At 40.3% G+C, this 10,363-nt stretch overlaps 1 long non-coding RNA gene across 1 annotated transcript; it reads right to left on the reverse strand.

The window, feature by feature from the left end:
- Positions 1–1,513: 1,513 nt before the first annotated feature.
- LOC134295834 (uncharacterized) lies at positions 1,514–9,867 on the reverse strand. Its single transcript, XR_010002429.1, has 3 exons — positions 9,437–9,867; positions 3,247–3,285; positions 1,514–1,855 (listed from the first exon to the last, which is right to left on the reverse strand). It is a non-coding gene; the product is annotated as an uncharacterized LOC134295834 (long non-coding RNA).
- Between the last annotated feature and the right edge of the window lie 496 nt (positions 9,868–10,363).

Raw genomic sequence — 10,363 nt, forward strand, 5'->3', positions numbered from 1 at the left:
GTGTGGTCTCTAGTGCTGTCAATCATTCTGCAAGGACTCTCACAGCTCTCTCTCTCTCCCTCACTTTTGATTCAATGGGCAGGGGAGCTATTTGACTATGGCACAATGGGTAAATGGTAAACTCTGTCATCTGTTTTGCACAAGTGGATCTTAGCCAATATTTATTATCTCACTTACTCCAAAATGCAGTAAGCCTCTGAGAGAGGCTCCAACATTTTCCCTTAATGCATAATGCTCTGGTCCATCTATCTATACATTTACTCTTGTCGAACGGGCTGTGGAGCAGTTGGTTAGTAGTCAGCTGCATTAATCACTACTGACTGAGAGGTCATGAGTTCGAAGCCCAGGTCGGATTGAGTGCCTGACCATTAAATAGCCCCAGATTGTTGTTTATCCAAGCAACCCGAAAGACAGTTGCATCTGTCAAGTAAGAAATTTAGGGACCGCTTATGCAGGGAGGCTAATGTAACATCACCATAAAAAATGTCCAGCAGCGTGTATGCCGGAAGATGAGGAAGTACTCCATCAAGGACTCGGCATCACAGTAAGTGATGAAGCAGCAGCTCCTGAAGTGGCCAGAATCGAGCATATCCTCATAAAGCCAGAAGCTGGAAATGTTAAATAGCCTCTGTGTCTCTGTCTCTGTGTGTCGTATTTCTAATGACATTGAATGTTTGCCATATATATGTACATTGTGATCTGCCCTGAGTCCCCTTCGGGGTGAGAAGGGTGGAATATAAATACAGTAAGTAAGTAAATAAATAAATAAATAAATAAATAACATGCAGCTGGATCTGGAATTAGCAAGGATGTCCTCTAATTTATAAACATCGTAAAGACACCAGATCCTATCTGATTTTGGAAGCGAAACAGAATCAGTCCTCGCTAGTACTTAGATGGAAGACACAACTAATTTCAGGCACTACTTGCAACTATTTCTTGTCTAAGAAAACATTATGAAATCTATGGTTCCACCAAATATCTACAGCAGGCATGGGCAAACCTCAGCTCTCCAAGCAAACTTTGGCCCTCCAGGTATTTTGGACTTCAACTTCTACAATTCCTAACAGCCTACTGACTGTTAGGAATTGTGGGAACTGAAGTCCAAAACATCTGGAGGGCCAAAGTTTGCCCATGCCTGATCTACATGCACATTCACCTCTAGCTTCTGATAAACCAAAAGTCTGCATCAACCTGTCAAGTTTTATGACTATGAGATTCAGAGCTCTGCGTGAGATCCCTTCCAGACAGGCCCTATATTCCAGGATCTGATCCCAGGTTTTCTGCTTTGAACTGGATTATATGAGTCTGCACTGCCAGATAATCTGGGATAAACAGAAAACCTGGGATCAGATCCTGGGATATAGGGTCTGTCTGGAAGGACTGAGAGAGAGGTGGTGTTGGTTGGGGAGGGGGGGGGAAGGAAATCTCTGGCTACCAACCCAAATCTGAAAAATGGTCTTTATATATCTTATCTGTTTCACACTGCACAATTGAAACACCATGATTTCACTTCAACTGTTGCAGCCATAGGAATCTCGGACTTTCTAGTTGTTCACAAACACCAGAGGAGCCTCCAGTCTTGGAATTATAAATTATAAATCCCAGGATTTTATAAGATGAATCCATGGCAGTCAAAGTGGTATTAAAGTTTCATACTATAACTAGTGTAGTATGAAAGAGACCTAAGACTATGATTACCTTACCTCTCTTTGGTTACCCAGCCAAAAAGAACATGCCACCCATTGATGAAACATGGTATTTTTTTCTCATTAGGAGCTGTTTTTCTTTCTTAAAGCTTTTCTTAAACCAGATGGGATGTATTGCTTCTGTACTGGCAATCCTGCCGTGCAAGCTGTGTGACAAGATAAACATTAAATGTAATCAGCCACAAAAGCCACATTCAAAAGGACTGGGCGGGGGAAAAAAGACAACCTAAGGAAACAGACAAACAAAAACTCATCTGAAGCCATTGACCACATGTTTGGCAATCTGAAATGAACACTGGCAGAAAGACTATGACACCTGATGCCCAGACGCCCATGCTTAAATCAGGACAGAACTCCTTTTCAGTTCTGACTAAGGGAGAAATGCAGCACAATTCTGGTCTACATAACCCAGGATGAAGGTGAGTGGTTCAGCTTTGAGATGCAACCAAGAGATGATTGCTTGGGTTTTAAATATCAGTCACATCATGCCGTTCCTTAACAAAAGTAGTAGAGCTCATGGGTACTGCATAAGTGGAATGGGTAGACAAATGGAAAATTAGATTCAGAGCTAGCTATGTAAAATGATGGACATAGAGGAAAATTAAAACCAAAACCCAGCTTCAAGAATACAGTAGTGGAATCTGAGCTGACTGTGACTGTCAGAGATTATGTCTTTGTGGTGGGTAGCTTATAAAAAAGGGTTACCCTGTCTTCAGCTATTTTAAAGCAAACTCCATGTTGGACATTTTTAGAAACGGAGTTAAATGCCAGCTTGGCAATATACCATTCTAATATAAATCCATGGTGAGATAATACAGTGTTCCCTCACTACTCCGTGGTTCGCTTTTTGTGGATTCACTGTTTTACGGTTTTTCAATAAACTCTAAAAGAATATTATAAATCATAAAAAATTACAATTTACAGCCTAAGGAAAGGAGAAACGAGAAGCCAAAGAAAAAAGGAGCCCAAGCGGCAACGAGAGGAGGAGGTGGCGATTTATCAACACACAATTAGTTGATAAAGACTTAAAATAGTGTATAACTACTAAAATATAAATATATAGCATCCCTACTTTGCGGATTATCACTTATTGCAGGTGGTCCTGGAACCTAACCCCCACGATAAGTGAAGGAAAAACTTCTGAAGTTCTGCAGCTGTTGTCTGTACTGCATTGTTTTTCTTAAAAGACTCATTAATTGCATTCAACCCATTAACTTAAACATAGTTTGGTACTTTGGTTTGGTAATTTGCTTTTTTTGCCCCCTGCCCCTTACATTCTTGCTTAGGGACAATTATTTAGCCACCAAAATTCACCCACATATGAAAAATCTGTGGCTTATTCTCTGCTTATTTATACCTCTTATAAACACCCCCTTCCTTAAATAATGAAAAAGCAATACACCAATATGAATAGAAATCCCACCATGGAAAATTAAAAGTTACTGTGCACCAAATGGAAGATTTGAATTACAAAGATATTTACTTTTTGAATTACTTTTTCTGTACAAATAATAATTATGAGCTCGTGTTAACTTACTCTTCAGGATAGGTCTTCTTTGAAAAATTCTGGTAAGGTCTATGTGGGAAATGAAAGAAACAGAGGATAAAAAACACATACAGCTATGCATCTCATTTTTAAAATCTCCATACTTTTAGGAATAACATTTTCTTCAACGGAACGATAGACAAGAGTGCATCTAGTACATGTCAGATTGACTAGCTCACAGTGAGCCAGATGAAGAATCATTGCTTAGGTTTTTCAGTTCATTAACAAGCTGTCTCCTTAAAGCACACACGTTTTGTTGATGACTTGATGCTGCAGAGGGAAAACAAATCAATTACGACTTGCTGTGTGTGAGTCACAACCTTCTTAAGTCCCATTTTTATCAAATAGCATTCTAGAATAGGTCCCACCCTGATGACAATTCATGTTTTATTGCTTCTTTCCTACAAACAAGAGAGCTCAAGGCACACCAACTTTTGGTCCTGGGGAAATGAAATAATGTGCTGTAATTTTATCTCCAACAGCGGGCGCAATTGGCCAAGAGCAACCTGTCAGATTCTGATAAGCTCTTGGCTTTTGATCCATGCTAAAATCACATAAAACAGGTGGAGGCATGAATGTTAAGGTTTACTGGAAAGCTTAGAGTAAACCAGTCAAAGGCTCCATGACCTTTTGATAGATTTAATAGTTTTCTGTGGTCACTCACCTCAGAAGGGATTAGATTACTTCTCTTGTAGGAGTTAGGAGAGGATCACACAAGCTGTTTTTCAATATCCACACTTCTTATTTATGTTTGGACCCTTTTGTGTGCCAAACACATCTGAACCTCTTGCTGCTATTCCTCCTTACTTCCCCTCCCACTGTGCTGGACAAATTTCCAAGACATATGTCTTTGTTGAAATGTAACAAGTTCAAAGTACAGATTATATTGGAAAGATCTGTGAAAATGTTGAAGTGGAAACTTTACACTTTGTTGCTGCAGATAGAAAAGAAAGTGTAGCACTGAAGGTGATTTGCAGATAGGTAGACATCACGAGAGGTTGTTCTCCCCTTGACATGACTGTGATTTGGATTAAACAAACCCACTTTTTTGTGTCAGGAGCAAGTCGCTTCTGGTGTGATAGAATTGGCCGTCTGCAAGGACGTTGCCCAGGGATGCCCAGATGTTTTTTGATGTTTTTATCATCCTTGTGGGAGGCTTCTCTCATGTCCCCACATGGAGCTGGAGCTGATAGAGGGAGCTCGTCCGAACCTGGCAGCTTTCAGATCAGCAATCCAACCTTCAAGTCACAAGGCTTTAATCCACTATGCCACCGGAGGCTCCAACAAACCCACTGAAGGAACACAATTGGATGGGTGATCCTGCTGAACGGCAGGCCAGACATAGCCTCTTGCATGATACAGACTAGTTGTTCTCATACTTGCTTCTGTGGTACCTGAATATTTCTAAATCATCATCTTGTGATTCTTTTACATTCCAAAATGCAGTGCAGTATTTGTTGTCATGGGATTTGCTGGTATGTGAAGTGATCTATAGTTTCCAAATCATAACCTCCTTGAACTGCTGCAAGCTGGATAGCAAGTGTCTCAGAAGCAAGCAAAAATGTATCACAGTCATTTCACAGCAAAACATGTGCTTTGGTTGGTCTATTAGCAGAATCCAACTGCCAGCACCTGACCTTATCTACACAATGTATAGTAAACTAACGGATTCAGTTTTTCATCCAAAGTATCAGGAGGTTTTAATCTTCACTGTTGCAATATATACACATATACAAACAGATACGCAGCTCCACTTTGCTTGTACTTGCAAACAATCAGAGTAATCAAATAGTCACATACAACATAGGCAGATACTCACATGGAGTCACACAGGAGAGAGGAAGATGGATTTGCTCATCTTTCTTATATAGCCACCTGCTGATAGGTCATCAATAAGGAACACTGGCTGATGTAACCCCTTTGCAATATACCTCACCTCACATGGTGACTCAGCCATTGCCACATTCCCTTAGGTATTGCATCATGACATTCACAGTCATACTCAGGTGCTATCAATCAACCATGTTCATTGTATTTTATGTGATTAGAAGTGCTGTCCCATTTAACATTTGTAACACCTCTTTTGGTAGCATATTTTATTTAATATTTGTACATTTCTGAGTCAACTGCCAGTCTGCATCGTTCTTTGTGATCCAAAGGTTTTTTTCTTTATTTATTTTTTTCTTTTAAAAATTCTGAATGATCTAAATCTAACAGAAAACAAATGTCCTCAGTCTCTGGTACATTTTTAGTATATATCTGTCTACTGGAAAGTAAATCTAATTGGATTCAACAGGACTTACTCCCAGGTATAGGATTTTAAATTCAAGCTTTTCAGACTCCAAAAGGAAAAACAGGGAGTCAGATCTTTATCTTATTTTTTAAAATATCCCTCTTCATACAGTGTAAATGACAGACTTTGGTAGTATATGATGCAGCTATGCCCCAAATCCTAGGTAACTTTCAAAGAGGATTAAACAAATCAATGGAAGATAACATTACCAATGACTATTAGTCATGCTGTCTAGATACTGCGTCCTATATAAGAAATGGTGTGTCTCTCAGTACTAATTTCTAGGGAACTGAGTTGGAAGGCGCATTTGTGTGCCAGCATTGGCTTTTCATAGGCCAAAATGCTGCTTAGATAAGCTTTTGGTCTGACTGCTTGGATCTTCTTGAATTCTTGTGATTGTTGCTCTCCCTGCTTGATAGATATAATTCCAGGTCTATGGGGTGATGGAAAAAGTCTAAGAGGATTTTCCTTTTTTGTTTTTTGGCACTTGGTAGCTATTGGAGTCTTCTGTGGTTGTGGTATTATTGTTGGAGAGAGCTACATGGTATGTATCTAGACATGTTGTTATGACCTTCTAAATAGTGATGGCCCCATAAATAGACAATGTGCTGAAGGTCACCATGATTAAGTCAGGAGTACCAGGGAGACTAGGCACATGGCCTAGAATACCATTTAGTAATACTACTGGGCCTGGTCTGCCTCTCCGCACTCAAGTTATAATGTGGATTGGTGACATGGTATGTTAAAAGCTCTGATCAGAATTCCAGGTGGTGTGCAGAAACCCCTCACTGCTGCCTGCCTCGGCTTCTTGATGAATTACAGTGGGCCTTTGATATTCCTTGGGGTCTGGTTCTGGTATGGATGCCCATGACCCATTATATACAATGCCATAGTAAAATGGTGTCTCTACAAAATGGCAAAATCAAGATTTGCTTTTTGGATTCCTTTTTAGGGTGTGTATGATATTTTCAAGCTGTTGCTAGTTGAATCTTTAGATATAGAGCCTGTGGATATTGAGGGTCAACTGTATAGATGGATGGGGTACACCTGGTGTAATTAAGATGGCTGGCAAACTCAGGCCTACCACTGTAACTGCCTAACCTAACTGCTACTACAGGAATGCAAATAGTGCCCGATTGATCGGGACCTATCAATGGGCCTAGCACGTACCCCAGTATGCTACATATTGCCATCAAACCCCTTTATATTTATCAACATGCCACTTTTGAAAATTTTATGATACTAATTGAAATCACACCCTCAAGCACAGCTGAAAATAAAAGAAACAATCTCTCTCTATATATTTATAAAATATGAAGTTACCTTTTCCATAGTATTAATTATATTTCCAATACACTTTTTGTTCTCTCATAGATATGTCTAAAAAGCAGGTTAACATCTGCTGTGTCTCCAACCAAAAGGAATTTAATACCTTCCCCCCAGGTTTTGAGGAATATGGAGGAATATATAGTAATATGTGGGAGAAGCATTTAATCTTTGGATAGTGTGCTATAGCTTTAACCTCCACCGAATATTCCAAAGCGGATTAGAAATAAGAATGCAAAGCATCTACCAACATTTTGATCACTGGTTTCTCCCTTTTGTGAGTTAGAGAACAATTGACATATTGCTGGCAATCATACTCTTACCTGCCACGTAATTTGAAGAATTTATTTGGAAGCAAAAGCTTTTGGCACCCATTGAGAATTAATTTTATTTGCAGATCAGAATCCACAGTGGGAGCTCATCTTGTTTCTCCTTCATTAGCACTTAACATTTAATTAGACAAGAACTTTGCTCATTAAATGAAAATATTCATCACCAAGAAGAAAACCCACTGACTGGAGACATCTTCCTGGCTCTTAATGTAGTATTCAGACTTATATGGTAGGGAAAGTTAAAAATAAAATATGACTGAAGTCTCTCCCCCCCCCCCCCCTTCTGTTCTTTTTGTTAGGAGTGTAACTGGTGGAGTCCAATTTTGCCCTTTGACAGCTAATATGAGCAGGGTTTTGATTATTTTCACATTGTTTAGCAGTGTTCTTTAGCTTTCTGGAGCAAGCTTTTGAAGACTGCAGGATGGAGGGAAAGTTTATGAAAACTGCTGCTCCTTTTCCATTAGCAGAAGATCCCTTAGGTGAAAAACTCCTCAGTGAATGAATGGCACTCTGAGATCCCATTCATTAAGACTGCAATGACTGTTGTCCACCTTTTATGTGATGTGAGAAAGAAACCACAGAAACAACTAGAAGCACAGATTCAATTTTTCATGGGCTCTGTGTTGCAAATTCTAATTTTAAATACTACCAATACAGAGCTAGAGCTGTGATATCCAAGAACTGAAGGGATTTATTTGCAAATGACGAAGTGAAGTTATCCAGACAGGGAATGTTTGGCGTCTCAGTGGTTCTCATTTAGGTCTGTTGAACAAAGTGAACATGTCTTTTGGGAGTTGCTTACTGCATTATTGTCCGATATATCTGCCACTTCAGCTTGATTTGTGAACTCATTCTCAGCTGTTCCATTGAATGTAGAGTTACATGGCTAGATCATCAGGGACTTATTACAGGGTAAGCCTGTCTTTTGTCAACTCTATTTCTGCTTCCTGTAAGAAAATGCTTACATGGTGATCAATTGGATAATATAGATGAAGCACCCAAGCTATTGCATTATAATTAAAGCAATCCACTTATAGATGGTTGCTACAGAGGCTTACGCGGGGGTTTGCAACTCATTTGCATGCATGTAGCAAATTCCTAGCAGTAGCACTTGCTGCCAGGATTGTCCAAACCAGCAGTTCTCAAAGTGTGCTCCGCTGAGCTCTTGGGGCTTCACAAAGCATACTGAGGGGCTCCACACTCCCCTCCCCCACTCCAAGCTTTACCTCTTCCTTCCTGCTCTGCTCCTCTGCTTGCTGCCAAAAGCCTTTTTCTCACATTCCTCACCACCAAGATCCTTTCCCTTCACCTTCCATGCTTACAAAACCCCATTTCCCTCCCATTGATCAGGGGGTGCTTTGATTGTGGTTTTCCTGCATGGAGTTTCTGCTATTATTATTATTATTATTATTATTATTATTATTATTACAACAAAAGCGGAATGGCCATATGTTGGGGGGTGCTTTGACTATGTTTTTTCTGCATTGCAGAAAGGGGTTAGACTAGTTGGCCCCTGGGGTCTTCCACTGCAATAATGTTAGGTTTATGTTGATCTAAAAGTTTGCCCATGCCTTTTTTTTCGTGTCAGGAGCAACTTGAGTCGCTTCTGGAGTGAGAGAATTGGCCGTCTGCAAGGACGTTGCCCAGGGGACGCCCGGATGTTTTGATGTTTTTACCGTCCTTATGGGAGGCTTCTCTCATGTCCCCGCATGGAGCTGGAGCTGAAAGACGGAGCTCATCCGCACTCTCCCCGGGTGGGATTCGAACCTGGCAGCTTTTAGGTCAGCAACCCAACCTTCAAGTCACTTAGTCCACTACACCATCTGGGGGCTCCATGCCCATGCCTGATATATATACACTGTATATAATAGAATATATAATATATAAATATTTATTGGGGCTCCATGATGAACTTTTGCTTCAAAAAGGGCTCTGTGGCTGAAAACATTTGAGAACCCCTGGCCCATATTGTAATATTTCTGATTTGTTTGTATGGAAAAGCTGGAAAGAAAAGAAAGTTGATAGGAAGAAAATAAACATCAAATATGGTGCTGGAGGAGAATTCTGTGGATACTGTGAACTCCTAAATAGACAAATGGGGGCTACAGCAAATCAAGCCTGAACTCTTCCTAGAAGCAAAGACAATTATCTGAAACTGTCATACTTTGGCCTTATGAGACGACATGACTCCCTAGAAAAAAACAATAATGCATGGTGTAGTGAATTTTACCTAGTAGGCCGGAAAGGGAGCCTGGATAACTGTATGGCAGGCCTCCATGTTGGGAGAGAATGCCAGGGAGGCAGCCATCTTGAGTGAGGAAGGTTGGAAAAGGGGAGGAGTTAGGAGACTCCTAGGATTGGCCAGAGGAGTGGGGAGGGGCCGGGAGAGGAAAAGAAGAGGAAAAACAAAAAGAAAAAGAAGAGGGAAGTGGAAAAGTCTGAGAGAGCTGGTGTGTAGGGTTTAAAAAACTGGGTTCACAGGGAGAGAGTGGAGTGCTGGGAGTTGATAGGAAAAGGTCAGACAGCAGTTTGATTTCTTGTGAGAGTTAGCACAAGAAGTTGACTCTCCAGGCCGGGTTAGTTAACAGGAAGAATTCTAAGGTAGGGTTAGTTAAGAACCCAGGGGGCTAACTAGATAGATTAGTCAAACTCGTCACTATTCTCTGAAATAGAGCAAAGGTTTTGTTAATAACAGTTAGATCGGTTTGTTTAGATCTGTCTATAACAAAGTGAAGAGAACTGAACAAGCAGCCAATTCAAGCTGAAGTGCTTTTGTAACAAATTACGCTTTTTTGTACCTCTCAGGAGTGGTTCGTTGTCTGTTTTAAAGTAAATAAATCTTATTCTATTTTACTGTCAAAAGGTCTCTACAATGCATAATTCCATCGTCAAGCCTTTGTGATAGTTCCATAATTAGTAACTTCCAGTTACTACAGAAAAACCTCTTAATAAACAGTTGTTTGGGAGCCAGGGGTGAAAGCAGTGTTGGCAGGAGTGGGAGCAGTTTACCTCAAATACGTTGGAAAATTCCTAAAACCTATTAGGTTGGTGGCAGCTTTAATTCAAAACAAATTTTGAAAGACAAGCAGGGTTCACTTTACCCTAACACATAATCATCATCTTCTAGCTATCATATTGTAGGCACAGGGGTGGGATC

This window comes from Anolis carolinensis, chromosome 2 (genome assembly GCF_035594765.1).
Source record: "Anolis carolinensis isolate JA03-04 chromosome 2, rAnoCar3.1.pri, whole genome shotgun sequence".
In the NCBI taxonomy this organism is placed as follows: Eukaryota; Metazoa; Chordata; class Lepidosauria; order Squamata; family Dactyloidae; genus Anolis; species Anolis carolinensis.